The following is an 18371-nucleotide window of genomic DNA, read 5'->3' as shown; positions in this document are numbered from 1 at the left end:
TATAAAATATCTTTTTTGAGCAGCCTCATTACTTTCGTTTTAACTACATATTTAATTGATACTCATATACTTTAATTTTAAATGCAAATTTCTATGAATTACGTTAAAATGTAGTTATAAAACGACTAATCCTTTCAACATTTAAATAAATGTAAGTACAATATGTTTATACAGTAGTTATGATTTGTTGCATTTCTTGGGAATTGGCACAACACTGCACACTGGTCAAACAAGATAACACTATCAGCTTGTTTGTAAATAAGAGGCTAGCGCGCCCTAGCGGCGATCAATGTAAGCTCGGCTGTCAACAGTGCGCAGGGATATTTGGAGCAGTTGGTACTCCTGCTTGGGGGAAAGCTTACTAGGTTACTAGCACTGCTGGGCGACAGTCGCGCCTTGGTGAGGAAGTAGTGAACGTGGATAATTTCGTCGACGCCTACACCAAAGTGCTGTTGTTTTTCTGTGTTGTGGACTTAAACTTGTGTTTTCTTGGATATAATCGACTGTGAAGGTGAGTTCCTTTTTTAGTAACCTCCAACCAGCCGTATCGTTGAATACTGAAGCTCGTTTTAACGATACACTATACCGGCAGGCGATGAAATATTTTTAACCTTCAGAAATGTTTATGTGGAAGTGGTGATATCATTAAAATTTCTCGTTATCACTGTAAAGGATGTATGCTCCAATTATGAATTTTAGTCTCGTGTTTTAGTCGTAATTGATAACGAATATTTAAGGATTGTTTATGATTGCAAACTAATACATAAATTTTAACTTACAAATTTATTTGAAAATAGACGAAATCATAATGCGTTACCAGAATAAATAATATAAAGACAATTGTTACAATACTCATTGCCATAACCGTTCCGAACATTTTGAAACATTGTACTGTGAGATAACCTATAGACCTGTTTTTCGAAATGAAAGATAAAATATCACAAAGTATTGCCTAGCTTATTAGTTTGTTCGTCAATTTACTTAGAAATTTTGTGAAACTACACCCGGTTTATGTCGTAAATCGTATTTGTAATGAATTAAAAGACCGTGATTCGTGTACAACGGAAATGTGCACGAAGTCTAATAACACGCAGTGATCCTCTCCCGGCATTGATACAGAAGGTTGACCTTGAACTTCAAATGGGAGCAATGTCAATTGGGCCGTGGCGTGGGTCTATTAATCGACTTTAATATTGTATCTGAAGAGACGATTCATGAGAGATGCTACAGACTGTGGATCAATAATAATACTTAGTTCGGTTTTGCTCTGTTTTTTTTTTTTTTTAACATTAGTGATATAATAAGAACGACCCTACTTCAAACATCCATCTGACATTAGGTATTTTTAGTTTCTTAGCGATTTACGGTTATTTTAGTTTATATCCCCTTGAAGGTAACCAGTAGTACTTTGTATTTAACAGTGAAGTAATATTTTTTATGGAGTGTTAAGTTTGTTTAGTAAGTAAATATAATATCTGTTAGTAAATACATAGGTAATTTTGGTCGCTCGGTAAATAATTTTGTTTGAATTAAGCTTAAGAAAGCACTTTGCCAAATTTAATTATTTTTCCAAGGCCCATGTGTATGAGTTCAACATCTTACAGATAATTGAGATCATGAAACTAGTCTAATTCTATTACATCATCCAGTTTCTTGAACATTTTCTGTAGCGACTGCTGCTTTCTACCAATATATTGCGTATATATGTCATTGTTGAACATTGTTACGGTTCAACACGTTCATATATTGTGAACGCCCCCAAACCAGCTACAGACTGCACGCAATTTTGAGCTTTATGGCACCGGACGTGTATGATACGAAGTGTCCTAAGTTGTATTTCTTCCGCTTCGTCATGACCGTTTATCCTGCTACTAAATGGAAGGATTCTTTCAGTGTATATAGTCAAAATTTAAGAAACGTTGTAACCGTTTCCGTTCAAATTATATTTGATATAAAATAAATTTACTTACAATACAAAATAAAATACATACAAAATAAAAAAATATGGACTATTTTCAATTCTTACAAAAAAATGTGTTAATTTGGAAATATGACGTAATTAACATATATGTACTAAGATAAAAAAAGTCAACGAAATGTATTATTGGCTTACTGCTGGTGAAGAAGCCGTCTATGCAATATACTGTTACTGTATGTACATTTTAATAGCAATTGTGTCAAATTAGATAATATGAGTGTTAGCTAAGCGATATATCGAGAGCGAACTGCCCTGGAGGTCTGAAATTTTACATGAAGCTTCATTTATATGTAAAAAACATCGACTTGGGTGGATGATGGCGCGTGTTACTTCATGGGATTTGGCTGAGCGTTAGCAAACATTTCTAAATGGGTAACCATGATGACAACAAGAAATCAATTTTTAAAGTTACTAAACAATTATAGGACATTTTAACATGTAACACAGCTACACATTTAGCTTTATATTTGGCATTTTTTATTGATATTTATTACAAAAACGCAAATGAGTCAGTTAGAGAACTCTTCGTCGTTTTCTTAAGGACGGTAAAATATTCAATTTTATGATTAAGTACACACACACACACACACACACACACACAAAAGATGTGTACATTATAGTCGGAAGCATGTATACTTGTCACTCAAAGTGAGTGGGGCTCTAGCGTCAAACGAGGACGCAAGATCTACTGGGGCGCCTGAATTAGCACCCCCTGGACATAGCAACCCCCTCTGCTACTGACGTCATTTTGACGTAACGACAAGGGGGTGCTATTCAGCAACAGTGGGCCGTTGTCCAGGCCCTGAATTAAAACACCCCCCTTGGAATACAGGGGGTCCTAATTCAGCGCGCTCGTCCGTGTTCATGTGCTGTATTTAGCACCCACTTCGATATATTGGGGGGGTGCCTATTTAATTCAGCGCCTTGAACCGTTGCTCACTGTGCTGATGTAGCACCCCCGTTGAATCTGGGGGGGCTGCTAAATCAGCGTATTGTTGAGATGAATAATTTACTTCCAACGTGAATATAGTAATTAACGTTTAACCATATTGCGATTTAGTTTTTCAAATAAAATAATTATAATATATCATAAATATATATACATATATTTATATAATTATTTATAATTATATAGATATACATACATAATATATTATATATACTATATATATTAGTATATATAGTATATATTGGCCAATGAGTATATTTTTACTGCATTGCTGTGGTTTACTTAAAATTTCAAAAAACAAAACAGTTCATTACCAATTTATAATAATAATATGCAATCAAATTATACTTATGGTAAAAATACTAGGTTTCTAGGCATTCAAATACAGGTTTATTTTACAGTAACATTAGATTTGAACTTCGGTTGGTGACGAACAAACGCGAGAGGAAACTGAATATTGCGTAAATCCGGTCATATGTGTTATTAAATATACATGGTCAGAGATTTTATATCAACCTATTAAACACAACTTAAAAACAAGTATTTATTTATTTTTAATTTCTTCGATATACCAATCAAAAGCTGGGAAAATTAGGAACCGTGTGAAATTTGTATATTTTGCGACGGCTAAGAGCCAATGTATTTTTAAGGACGCATCATAATAACTGAAATTATACTATTTAAATCTGAATAGTCTAAATTTCACAAATCACACTTGTACAAAACAATTTAAATATTAGTAGTTTTAGTATCTATAAGAATTAAATATCATTCAGTTATATCCATATCAAGTTTAGTTCAACAGATTAAATTTGAAAAAAAATAAGTTGAAAACTTATGTTAATTCAACCGTAGCAATAAAATTGCTTATACTACCCGGGGTATTTTCCAAATGCGTTTATGTGCTGTCAAAAACATACATTTATATAGGTGAGTATTATGGAATCGGTACAATTGGTTTATTTACTCCGCATGTGTCTGTCGTGACGGAGGGGGTGTAGCACGGGGGGTGGAGGGTTGTAAAGGGTAGGAACGGGCCGGGGGTGTTTAGGCGGGTGTGGTCAACGAGTGAGTGTCACCAATGTCAAAAAGGTCCGATGAGTAAACGGGGGGGTGAGCTCGCGGGGGGGGGGGGGGGGGGGGAGGGGAGGGGTCTTGAGGGTGCCAATCGTGCTCACATGGTGTGGTGGGGGGGGGGGGGGGGGTGGGGGGGGGGGGTGGGAGAGGGGTTTAAAGTACGGGGGGGGGGGGGGGGGGAGGGGGGGGATGTACAGGGGTGATGGTGGGGGGGGGGGGGGGGGGGGTATCTGTTGCCAAGCCAAACTTTTTTCTAAGTGGACGGAAGGGGCGTAGGCGAACCGCGGGGGGACTAGGATATTTCAAATGTGATCAACAGAGGGTGGGGAGGGGGGGGGGGGGCGGGGTGGGTGAGGGTGATCAATGAGGGGCTGGGGTGGGGGGGGCTGGAGGCTAGTGGGAGGGGGGCGTGGGGGGGGGGGGTTTTGGGGGGGGGGCGGGTTGGGATGCGCAGGCAATAAAAAACTTTTGTTGGTGTTGAGGTTTATCATTAAAGTTCTTCAATTTATTTCTTTTTTATGTGACGCGTTTGAACTAAAGTCGTTTTTAAAGTGACTGAGGGTTATCTGTCTATGATATTGGGCGGTTTTTTTTTTTTACTCGCTTCCTTTGAAAATTCGTTTAATATTCAGAGACCTTGAATAATGCTGTTTTCGGGGTTAGATGACAAAATCAAAGATAAGCATTTTTGTTTTAGTTGGTGAAATACATCTTTGTATGTTAGGTCAGCTTGACTAAATTTTCGTTAAATAAATGTGGGTTTAGTGTCCGTTAGCAGGTATAGTTAAAAATTAAAATTCATTAACATGCGTCCTTAGGTGGGGATACTGCCATTCTTTCCTTTAGATACGTTTTATTTTTTAGGTTTTTCAATGTGTGCATTATTTCTTATAGCACAAAAATAAAAAGATAATAGGGATAAGGATACTCTAAAGTTGATTTCTTTTTCATTTATGTTTAGGGCAGGTTGGCGAACCTTTTTTTTTATGTTTTTGTTTACAGTAAGATTTTTTTGCGTCCGCTTAATGATGCTTCTTATATTATTGAGTTTGAAATAGTATTTGAGTAATTAGATTTTGTGGATACAATCCACGATCAGATTTATTCTTGTATTACTGCCTTTTTTTATACGTTTTTTATTTTGTACGGTTTCTTTTGTTAATCGATTTAAAACGGTCTCGTGGGAACCATTTCGAAAGTATTAATGAATATTGCGTTTAACCCGATTCTTAGTGTGCGTTATTACCACATGAATATCTTGGAAAATCTCAAATTAGGTAGGATTTGTTTATTCGTTTTAAGAATATTAAAGCGAATCGTGCTACATCTTAAAAACTTCATACAGACTACAGGTAATAGGAATATCTGTTGCACCAAAGATCTATTTCTAATAAATTAAAAACTACTAGAGATATGCCGTTGTATCAACATTGGACCGCCTTTACAAATGAGCAAGTTGCGGACAATATCAGACTTAATCTAAGAATTACAGGACACTCTGTAAATTTATCATATAAGTTCAAATTTATTTCACATTATAATGTGAAAAAAAACTAAATAAAGTGACTAGGTTATCTGTTATATATTAAGAGAGTGTGCCACAGAATCTCTATCATTATTTTCTGACATTATTGTCATGGACCAAATGCAAAAAACAATAATGCTTTCACTTTCTAAGATGACTCAATAATTACTCTAATAGCCACAATTTTGTTGTTTTTTATTTTGTTTTGTTTTTTTTTTTTTTTTGGATTTTTTTTTTTTTTTTTTTTTTTAGCTTTGTTTTTTTTTTTTTCGTAAATAATATATGTCCTATGTTTTTTTTTTTTTTTTTTTTTTTTTTTTTTATTAAATAAATTCATTTTTTTTTCTTTTTTGTTTTTTATATGATTTTTTTGTTTTTTTTTTTTTTTTTTATCCTTAGATAGGCCCGAACATTTTGTTTTTTTTTTTTTTTCTTTTTTATTTTGTTTTTTTTTTTTTGCTTTTTTTTTTTTTTTTTTTGTTTTTTTTTTTTTTTTTTTTTTTTTTTTTTTTTTTTTTTTTTTTTTTTTTTTTTTAAGATAGCTCTAAAGTTGATATTACTTTATTTTTCACGAACCATGTTTTTTTACAGTAAAGATGCTTCTTAATGAGTTCTTTATTATTAGTTTGTTTATATGGGGTAATTTTTTTTTTTTGTGATACATCACGATCAGAGTTATTTCTTGTATACCTGCTTGGGATTTTAAGACATTATCAAAGTTAATCAGATTTATGCCGCCATTTCGAAATGTATTTAATGTATATTGTTTATAAACTGGGCCTTATTACCACAAATATTTGATCCAAATTTTTAGGATTTGTTTATTCGTTTTTTGTTTTTTTTATATTAACAAGCGATTTTGGTATTTAAAAAAAACACATACAGATAACGGATAGGAAAACTAAGCACCCAAAGATCTGATTCCATATTCTGAAAATGCCGTTTGCCATGACGCTGAGCAGTCTGCTGGTATATAGACCTATGTCTAAGAATTTTGTGTTTGTACATAAAATTATCTATAGAGAGTTTTTCCACAATCTCTACAATATTTTCAGACATTATTCATGGACCAAATGCAAAAAACAATCATATTCACCTTTCTAAAACTCCAATAATTTCGTTTTAATAGCCACAATTTTTGTTTTTTTTTTTTTGTTTTTGTCTTTTTCTTACTTTACTATTTATATTTGATGGATTGTTTAGGTTAAAATTTTGTATATACCTTTATAACCTTTAAGGAAAAATCAAAAATTTTTAAATTTCTTACAAGCTTTATTTCTCATAATATGTGGATTTTCTAAAAGATCTTTTAAGCGTAAATATCTTTAAAAGCGATATTATGGTAAAAAAATATCACTAAAATCTATTTACAACAATTTAATAAAAAAATCTAACGATACAAGTTTTTAAAAATTGGTTGTGAAATAAGGGAGGATAGTTTGTTTTTTTAAAACCAATTACAGTTTTTTAAAACCAATTACCAAACACATTATCCGCCTTTATTATATGACCTGAATGTGGGCTGCAACAAATCAGCTGTTTTTGATTTTAGCTTGCTCTTAATTCAAAGTGATTTTAACATTTACATTTGCTGAACTGTGGTCATAATATTCTTAATTATTTCTTAAAACAAAGTTTCTTTTGATTGAGACGTCAGAAAAAAATCACTCTAATACATGTTGATTACCTAGACCAAAAATTTAAAAATGGTTCTTTGTAGTGATGTATATGTCTAGTTTAAATATTTTGTTTTTAAATGGAAAGACCTCAGACCTACTTTTGGCTTGTTAAATTTATAACGGAGTATGTAGATATGCTATTGATTACGGTGTTAAACGTAGATTAGTTTGCTTAAATGTTACGAGTTAAAGGAGTTGCTATTTGTTGCAGTTTGTTAAGTTATGTTCTAACCGAAGGTTTGAAGTATTTTATGTCCTTACCCGGAAAATAAAACATTAAAAATATAAAAGTTTACTGTATACAAAATAAAAATATTTATGTATATTTGTGTAGTATTTTTTTATTATTAATGTAAGTAATTATTTATGCTTCTATACATCTGTTTACTACCTAGTTTACAAATCAGTTATAAAAATTACAATCGAATTGAAAAATTAGAGTGTAACAAAAATTCTCTATCACTTTCCGATATAAATAGCCTTAAAATAAATGTACTGCCTAAGCTGAAGTGTGTAATTTTAAATTTTACCTTTTTTATAGACGGCTTTATTAAAGACTTCACTTGAGATTTCACTCTTCTTTTTTACAATATTGCTAAGAATGTTCATTCTTAAGTTTGTCACACTTCCAGATACATGGGGGCGTTAGAAGTGCACGTGCTGACATAATGTAACACACAATTAGTTAAATATTCTTTAACTGCATACAAAAGGGCGATGAATTTTCAGTTTTTGTCCCTACATTTCATTTACCGTGTTTCTAGTTTATTCTTTTCTCTTTACTTCGTGTAATAAAAGTATCCGTTACCGTAGAGAGTTATAATATGCCACCACCTTGGGCCCGTACACACAAACGTTTGTATGTTTGATATTTCTTCTTATATGTTTTAGGAAATATTTCAGCAAACAAATTCACTTTACATAATAAGTTATGTTATTAATATAGGAATTAACAACTGGAGGAATAACATCTGATATTATTACTCAACCACTCGATACGGCCACATTCAGTTTGAAAAGTAGGGTTCGGTAGTGCCACGGGACGGGTTTCGTACAGCTTCGTTCAAAAATTATGTTGTGGACACTACTGTCCTACAATCGATAATTTGCAGGTTGATTTTCAACTCTGTATATTTCATATTTGGTAGACGGCCAATATATAACGAGCAAACGAAGTGTTAACGGCAACAATAAAACAAAAAAAAAAAAAAAAAAAAATAACGAGTTTCAAGTTTTTACATGGTTTACTAGCTGATACCCGCCCCTTCGTACGGAATTTTTCTACAAATAACTGGTACGTCATAGACATCTCCTTCTTGTCTTTAAAAAAATGGGCATACTACTGATTGAAATTAAATTATGGTCATTGGGAAAATATTTCCCAATTTTAAATGTCAATGGCGACCATTCCATGATTTTGATTGAACTGATGTTCTAAAGTAATTAAAAATCACGATCCCTCCTTTCCTAAAAGTACTGCATAGGTAAATAAAAGATTTATGATCCACATTTGAAAATAGGGGTTACTCATAAAAGGGAGCAACAAAACATATAATGTGGGAATACTTTACATGTAATAGTTGATATCTCTTAATATGGAAAGTCCCAATATGAATGTCTATTATTCATTCTCGTTAATATTACACTAATTATCATCGATTACCGTTAGAAAAAGTAATATAATCGAGGATATAATCCTTTACTAGGGGGATATAATCTGCGTAGAAGTTATAGATGGACAGACGTCGACCAAACATTTTTATTACATTAACTAGTTAGGAAGAAAACCTTTGCGGATTTAATATACTTCATTCCTTAGCTACCCAATGCCTCATCCATAAGTTTTATATCAACAGTTGTTTAAAGTTTCATAAACTAATAATGTATCTTTCAAGTTGTTAGCCTCATGGTGAAAATGTATTTGATGTTTTCTTTAATATATTCCTTTAATCATGAAAGAATAGTTAGGCATGATTCTATAGAGGATATTTTTTACACGGTAAGCAATAGTAATACTTATGGGTCGTAACCTTGAGTATATTTTGTGAGTACCATTCTACGGATTTTTGTGTTAGTGATTTAAGTTTATGTAGCTGTTCCATTGTGCAGATGATTCACTATACGCCTAATAGTGCATAAAGATAAAAAATTTTATAATCTAGTTTTTTCTTACTGCAGTTGGTTACGAGTAATTTTTTAAGGGCCAGGTTACTGAAAAATTATTTCTGTAATAAATGACAAGTCAAAAACTGTAATTTTTCATACTTCATCTGTTTGTATTCTATATATAAAACCTTAATTTTTGAAATTTAATTAAAATTAAATATGAAACAAAAAATGCCGCTCAGGAGATAGAAACATTCTATGCTGTGTGACAGTGAACTATTTTGTCTAAATACGAGCCTAAATTGTTTACAAAATTATTTGTTTGTAATTGTTTTTTTACATTTGAGTTAATTAAACTAAAAAAAGAAGATTCCATTTCCGTGAAAGCTATTAAATAGGAAATAAATTACTTTAATTATGCGATTTCATAGTACAAATAACATAGTTTTAATTATATTGTAGAAACATGTTTCATTGAAGTTTTCACGATTGGGTTAAGTTTGAAATGTTATGATGCTCAGTGGAAATACCCTTTAACTAGACTGATGAGTAGACTAGATCTTTCATTGGTTATGGACGCCCAGTAGTACTCAATTCTCTGTTACAATAAAAATGACACAGCAAAGATACTTGACTAAATTGTGTATAAAAAACCATAATTACATTTTACGCTTCCGTAATATTCCAAAAAATCGGACTCAGAATCGACGAGGAATTTTATGTTCTTTTAAATATATATTTAGCAGTGCGTTAAATTAAATCTAACAAAACATATTAACTGAAAGTAAATTAAAACTGAAATCAGAACAAATGAAGGATTATGATTTAAAATTTATTATTTTTAATAGGTGATATATAGGAACAAATTAAGAAAGCAGAAGTATGACGTGAAAATTATTACACAGAATATGACAAATGCGTATGAGAGGGAGGATGTTCTTAAGGGTCTTATTAGCCTTTGTTAGTCGGAGCTATCTATTTAAGTAATATTAAGTCTATGGTAAATTTTTTTAAGAGTAAAGTAAGCCATATTTGATTATTTTTATTATTTAATCGTTCATCTCGGAATATTGCAAATACAATCGTAGATAGTAGCTTATATAGAGGCAGGCGGCACAAAAAATCCAGATAACAAACTATTATATATTGATGATTGAATTGAATATGTTAAAAAGATATAATACCCTTTTTGCTGGTTGAATGCTAGGGGGTGCTAATTCACGTGACTGAAGGCCATGTCAATGCGCTGAATAAGCACCCCACTTGGAACAGGGGGGTGTTAATTCAGGGCCTCGACCCTTGTTCATGCGCGGATTTAGCCACCCCCTTGTAGCTGGGGGGTGCTAATTCCGTGCTGGTTCCCGTGTCCGTGCGCTGAATTAGCACACCCCTGCGCGTGGACGTCTGCAGCCCGAGGGCGGTGGGTGTCTATTCCAGGGGGTGCTAAAGCAGCGTCCCCGATCTACTCACCGGAGCAAAGCACGGTTCACATATTAAGGAAGTCAATAGTCACATTAGTAATATGAATGAGTGGACTGTATTATTAAAATAAGAAATAATTTTAGACCAATAACTATGTTGAATGCTTTTTTAATCATACCGTACAGTTAGAATGGAAACAATTTTGCTACTCGAAGATGTCAGATATTTCAGAGTGAACCCTGTGATTAATCATTTTTCCTTGATAGGAGTGGAAAATTAATGATGGAGGTAGTAAAGGTTGTAAAGGGTGCGGCGGCAGCTGTACGTAGACTGTTCCTAATGGATCACTTATTAGCATACGTCTTTCACTGACAGGAAAACTAATATAGTATGTGTTGGGTGAAAATCAAACTGTCGACCAATTTCATTATTACCAAATAATTAAGTTTTCTTCAAAAATGTGTTTAATTGTCGTAGAGAGGGCGGTATTTTAACCATGTTGATGAATTTTTGGCTCTACTTTATACGACTGGCCATGTGTCCTCAATAAGTTTAGGTTTAGATGATACGAGTAAAGAGCGTCAGATGTCTTAAGTTGGAGTTATGAAGCCCCCTCTAACACTTAACCTGGGGACCAACGGCTTAAAGGTGACTTCCGAACCACCGCCAACGGCAGGGTAGGCGGGCTGCTTGCAAGTCAGGATCGCTCAGCGGTCACCCATCCAAGCAGCAGCCACGCTCGACGTGGTTTGGTTCGGAAATCTTGCATAACCACCTTACTCGCTACACTGCGCCTTCGGCTATATGAGATCGTGTTTTCAAAAAGTTAGACCTATAGTCGTCATCCATATGTAAAAGTAGACGTTACACAAGTTCTGAATAAATATCCATCAACGTGCTATACAGAAGCGATTAATTTACGATTAGGATTATATTAATAAAAACCACTTTTGTGCATATATTTAATAAACATATTTACTTTTTATGCAGAAGAGTTAAACTGATATCTAGTTTAATGTAAAACCATAGTATAATGCCTTATGCAGGTGGTGGTGTAACTTAATAACAGATAGGAAAAATAACTACATCCTCTGACAACCATAGTTTTTTTAGTACTGTATAGTATTATAATTCAACTTTAATACCTCTTGCATTTGTAGTTTTTAAACTAAAAACCAAAATATAGATATAGCAGTGATAAATCTGAATTGGGTAAATTTGAACTTTCACAAAAACCGTAATCTGGATGAAAATTACTTACGTGGTGGACGCTTAGAACTAACAAATATAACGCGTAAACTATCCGCGCAACAAATACAATGTGATGACTGCAATAAGAAATACATAGGACGAATAAAAATAAAAATTCATAAAAGATTGAGCATTGCTCTCACATTTCGGCAATATGACAAGTCTGCAATTCCAAACCATTGCATTAATACTGTACACACATAAAATCATTACACTTTAACGCACCAAGATTTAAATGCATAGGAATTATATTAGGGTTAAAACACGTAAGGACAGAAATTCACTAAATCAAGAAGATGGACCCTTACAAAATTCTATATTCTCATACTTTCACGAAGATTTACAAATATAATTTTACACAATATAATTCCAAGTTGTGATTTATCAATGTTTATCCACACTTTTTGTTTTTACTTTTGTGGTGTGTCTGAAGAAGATAACCTTGCTATCGAAAGGCCTACGTTTGATCAAACTCTCGCAGACCAGTGGGTCATGAAGCCAGTATTAGGCTTAGCAAGGGATCGGCTTATCTTTTTTATAAAAAGTACCCTTTGTGTGAATCTGTTAGAATCTAGAACATTTGACCTGACCACCAACGCCGAGATGTGTACGAAAGAATCCACAGTCCCTCAGTCCCTAACAAAAGTATGCGGGTCCAGTGCAGTTTTTATTACGATAAATTACGTTTCCTTAGCGAAACAACCAGAGGCTGCCGTTTTTGCTCGTCCTGTTGAAATTACTTCGTTTACGATCGGCACGATTTTAATTGTTGCCCATTTATTGGCCTGTAATTTTCTTCTGTACACCACTTGTGGCGTTGTAAGAAACCAAGGCAGCAGTTAACGTCATATACACAATTTACTGAGGAATTCTCGACCAGTCGTTTCTACCACTCATTTTAACGTGTTAAATGAAGCATTGGTATCTGCAGGGCTACCAATTAAATTCACTCAGAAAAAAGTTTATCGAACGTTTATATTGAGAAATAATGAATAAATTACAGTTTCGTTTAATTGTATATATATGTAATAAAAAAATAATTAGTAATTAAACAGTAAATAGGAGGATAAATAATAAAATAATAGCAATGAATTAAATATTAGCAGATGAATAGTAATATGCCGGTATTAATGTTATAAATTAATTACTGAATTTAAATTATTGTATTATTTATTGTTAAATATAAACAAAAATATATTGATTTTTTCGTTATTTTAATAATTTATAATATATAATTTTTACGATAAATTCAATATTTAATACTCAGGGTTACAAATTAATAAGTCACGCACACACACACACACACACACACACACACACACACACACACACACACACACACACACACACACACACAAAATTAAAAAAAATTAAATTAAACAAAAATTAATTTGTAACCCTGAATATTAAGTATTAAAATTATCATAAAAATTATGTATTATAAATTATTAACATAATGAATAAATAAATATATAATTGTTTACATTTAATAATATCATTAAAATTAATCAATTCATTTATAAAATTGTACAACATTAATACCGGTATATAACTATTCATCTGCCAATACTGAATTCATTGTATTTTATTATTTATCCTCCTATTTACTGTTAAAATATCTATTTATCTTTTATATACATTTTATGGGTCCTAATGCTATCAAAGGTATAAATAAATTACTAGCGTGCGTCCATATCATAGAAGAAAACACTTTAAACGATGCTAAATTTTTAATATGTGCTATCAGTTAAATATATATTTTCATCTTTTATAATATATTTATAATCTTGATATTTATATGCAATTGCACTATTGAATTTAAACGTTTCGAAGTATAAGGACTACGGTATAGGTAACTGAATGCATTAAGATTCTGCCAATTCAGTTTCAGTAAATAGTGCATTGGGAAACTGATCAAATACAAAAAGAATGAGAAGCCAATGTGAAATTAATCACGTTTTCTTGGAAGTGTTGGAGTAAACAAATATGTCTCATTAATGATTTATATGCAACCCGTAATTGATCAATCGTATACCATGAAAATTACATTACATGCAGCCAGACCGTTTAGCCCATTTCATGTAGCCTTATAAAATTCATTCATTACAGTTATTACATTCATTTATGGCTAAATTATAGTTCTTAATACATACTTAATGATGTTTTATATAAATTAAATTTTTGCTGTTTATTACATCTCGGAATCGTAAATAAATCAATGCACCTGATTCTTTTTGCTAAAAATACTCGGTATATGCTAGCACCTAAATCAATGGTACAATCACAATGAGAAAAGTTTTAAAGACTTTAGGTGGATAACTGGATAAATCATCTGTGTTATTACATGATGATAGTGATATTTATCATCACCTTCCTCTTAGTGCAGCTTCTGGAATCTGACGGTGTCATATACTTGACTCCTAAAATCTGGAGTCACGTTCGTCTGAATAGATTTTAAAAAAGTCGGCAAGGAAAAAGCCCAAATTTTTTTTTATATTTTTATTTGTTAGAAGCTACGTATTGGTTTTTATGTTAAAAAGTAGTTTTTTTAATAACAAATTCAGGCACTAAAAGATTGTATTCAAGACGTCTTAATGAAAACCCTATACTCAAAATGAAAACGTGTCCAAAATTACAACTAAACAATTTATTGTTATCGTTCTCAAATTAGAACTCTGTAATATTATCTTAGAATATTTATTTATTCAGCTATTTTGTAAACTATGCTAATTATTGAAACTGTGTGCATTTTTGAAACATAATAAAATGTATACTACAGAAACGCAGTCTTACTGGTAGCAAAGTGCGATCTTACGGCCAGACCTAGGAACTAACTAAACAGCCCTAGTACTAACCTCAGCGAGGGGTCAATATGTGGATCATATCTGGTCTGGATTAAATACAATGTTTTATCGCGCTTGTTCTGGTATAAATTGGAAGTTAGTTTTACAATCAAATATCATGGAGTTAACACGTCAGTTACAATGTAGCCTACACATATAGCGTAATATATTGAAATATTTCATCCTATTCGTCTATCTGGTTTTCGGAAGAGAATTGTGCATTAGCAACCGAATTGAGCCACGTGCAAAATTCAGCAAAAATTGTGTTCTTGCTAATTTACTCTAGCGTCAAGTCTTTCTGATGCATGATTGTCCTAAAATTCGTTAAGATTTATATCTTTGGATGTTCTTGATTTCCCGACGGTCGGCAAAGTCTGCAGAATCAGGTGTGGCGCGACGCAGCGACTGAAGAAGACCTAGGTCAATGTTCTTGTGATGTTTGTAGCGCATAAAGCTGGTGGCGTTGAACGGTCGAGCGCGTTACCGGCGATAAAACCGCTGTCAGCAAAATAGAAGGTTTCACCGGCCAGAGTTGCCGCAGTGCATTATGGGTCACCGGTGGCCACGGTGGCTAACTAGCTAGCGTGCTCCGGTCCCTCCACGCCAGCACCGGCCAGCTGAGTTATGAGGCGATGTCGGCGATAAACCGCTGTCAGCAAAATAGAAGGTTTCACTGGCCAGAGTTGCCGCAGTGCATTATGGGTCACCGGTGGCCACGGTGGCTAGCTAGCGTGCTCCGGTCCCTCCACGCCAGCACCGGCCAGCTGAATTATGTGGCGATGTCCGCGATAAACCGCTGTCAGCAAAATAGAAGGTTTCACCGGCCAGAGTTGCCGCAGTGCATTATGGGTCACCGGTGGCCACGGTGGCTAGCTAGCGTGCTCCGGTCCCTCCACGCCAGCACCGGCCAGCTGAGTTATGTGGCGATGTCCGCGATAAACCGCTGTCAGCAAAATAGAAGGTTTCACTGGCCAGAGTTGCCGCAGTGCATTATGGGTCACCGGTGGCCACGGTGGCTAACTAGCTAGCGTGCTCCGGTCCCTCCACGCCAGCACCGGCCAGCTGAGTTATGTGGCGATGTCCGCGATAAACCGCTGTCAGCAAAATAGAAGGTTTCACTGGCCAGAGTTGCCGCAGTGCATTATGGGTCACCGGTGGCCACGGTGGCTAGCTAGCGTGCTCCGGTCCCTCCACGCCAGCACCGGCAAGCTGAGTTATGTGGCGATGTCCGCGATAAACCGCTGTCAGCAAAATAGAAGGTTTCACTGGCCAGAGTTGCCGCAGTGCATTATGGGTCACCGGTGGCCACGGTGGCTAGCTAGCGTGCTCCGGTCCCTCCACGCCAGCACCGGCCAGCTGAGTTATGTGGCGATGTCCGCGATAAACCGCTGTCAGCAAAATAGAAGGTTTCACTGGCCAGAGTTGCCGCAGTGCATTATGGGTCACCGGTGGCCACGGTGGCTAGCTAGCGTGCTCCGGTCCCTCCACGCCAGCACCGGCAAGCTGAGTTATGTGGCGATGTCCGCGATAAACCGCTGTCAGCAAAATAGAAGGTTTCACTGGCCAGAGTTGCCGCAGTGCATTATGGGTCACCGGTGGCCACGGTGGCTAGCTAGCGTGCTCCGGTCCCTCCACGCCAGCACCGGCCAGCTGAGTTATGTGGCGATGTCCGCGATACCGCCGACGTCACGCACTGATATTGACCGGTCCGCCGCTGGCCAAATATTTCAGTCCTTTCAGGTGACCTTTATAGGTCGACTGCACGAAAGTCTGGACTGTTTGAATATTTGTTTCTTTATTTTTGCCGAAATTATCTGCTATCAATGTTTAACTGGTACTCCACCTTTTATAACATTATACATTTCGTTATCCCTATCTGATTCCTTATAACATACATTGTACAATGATTGTTAATCTTGCACTGAAGGAGCTAAAAGCCAATTTATATAGCAGAAGTATATAACCTGATTTTTCTTGAAACCAATAGAGGGATTTTCTTGAAGAAAAAAATAATTATCGGCCTTGGTAGTTTTTTTAGAGTTCAAAATGAAAGGGTATCAAAAGGGTTAATAATATAAAACTATAATTTATTTCTAAAATTATATTTTTTACAGCTTTGTATACTTAAACCCGAATCTGGCAAATAAATAATTATTAAATTAGTCAGCTAACTGTACAATAACAAGAGTGACTCCCGAACTAAGTGGGAAGCATTACCGATGAATGGATGTAGAACAAGTGTTAAAATGTTTATTGAAATGTGATTTCGATTTGGTATCAATGTCCAAATTTTAGAATCTTTGGCGTTTGATATATAAATGCATTTTGTCTCCTCAATAAATTCTTGACTTTTGACTTTATACCATGATCCTCCTTAACTAGTAGTCTGGCTGTTCTACAAGTATTATTTATGAGTTTGAAGGTCGAGTTTAAGTGTAGCAAGGTTGTAAGTATGTAATTTGAATTCATATATTTAACCCTTTTGTTACCTTCTCGTTTCTACCTCCACCAAAACTATCGTGGCTGACAACCGATTAATGTTTTAGAGGAAAATTCTCCTAAAAATGTCAAGAAAATCCAGGTTGTATATGTGATAAAACAAGACTTCTAGCCTCTAGGCTTCTAGATTATTAGCACAAATTAAGTATTGTGTTTCCTGTCGCTCTATTGGTGTAATATCTCGCTAGTGTGCAAACACCTGATTGTCGGCTTTGTAAAGTCGTCTATATAGCCTACTAAAAGTACTTCAAATTAAAAATTACTTTAACAAGCATTCAGGTTCCATTGCTGAACTGCCACTGAAATTCGCTTAGACGCTGCAATATTAAATTTTCAGTAATAACTACGATCAATTGTCAATATCAACTATTTATGTAAGGTTTTTCCACTGCATAAAGCGCGATTTTAATTCAACAATTGGAGCTGTAAGGACTTCCTCCCACTGTTATTTCAATTATTATCTTCATATCTTCTCAAGCAGGATGGAAGATAACGTTCCGCGTATCTTCCGTACTATGCGGATCTGCGTCATTTTAGTAGTAAAGTAAATTTGGTGAAAATACCGCATTTTTGTAGATACCATAAGTATTGTTCATTTTTAAATGTAAAGAATTGTATGATCGTGATAAATGCTGGGTTCAATTTGCACAATTACCATCATCCCAATATAACAAAACTTCGTTTAACGAAGACCAGAAAATATTTCAATATTTTGTAACTACTGTTATTAGTGGTTCGACTGATTTTTACGGTGTTTCATAATTTCAATGTTATAAAAATTTATTACTATTTTAATATTTTGGAATGCTGTTTTTTTATTTGTAGTAGACAAGAGTTTTATGTAAACAGCCCTCTTAATGAAAACCAACGTTTCCACACCAAGAAAATTCTCAAGATTAAATCATAAATAATTACCATTAGATATCAGCAAAGGTACTGCTGTTTACATTTATTACTGCCATTAAAGTGCGAATGAAGAACCATCAATATCAATGTGAATGATGAGTAGAGTTGAATAACCACTAGCCAAACAAAGTAATCC

At 34.4% G+C, this 18371-nt stretch overlaps 1 protein-coding gene across 1 annotated transcript in view; it reads left to right on the top strand.

Annotated features, from left to right (window-relative positions):
* The first annotated feature begins 354 nt into the window (after positions 1 to 354).
* Positions 355 to 18371, top strand: part of LOC124366430 (ecdysone receptor-like) — a 653070-nt gene continuing 635053 nt past the window's right edge. Inside the window, 1 exon segment of the mRNA XM_046822979.1 lies at positions 355 to 511. The gene's annotated coding sequence lies outside the window, so the exon portion shown is untranslated.

The sequence above is a fragment of the Homalodisca vitripennis genome, chromosome 7, assembly GCF_021130785.1.
Source record: "Homalodisca vitripennis isolate AUS2020 chromosome 7, UT_GWSS_2.1, whole genome shotgun sequence".
Classification (NCBI taxonomy): domain Eukaryota; kingdom Metazoa; phylum Arthropoda; class Insecta; order Hemiptera; family Cicadellidae; genus Homalodisca; species Homalodisca vitripennis.
The sequence above is the reverse complement of the archived record's forward strand: the minus strand, read 5'-3'. Positions and strand labels throughout refer to the sequence as shown.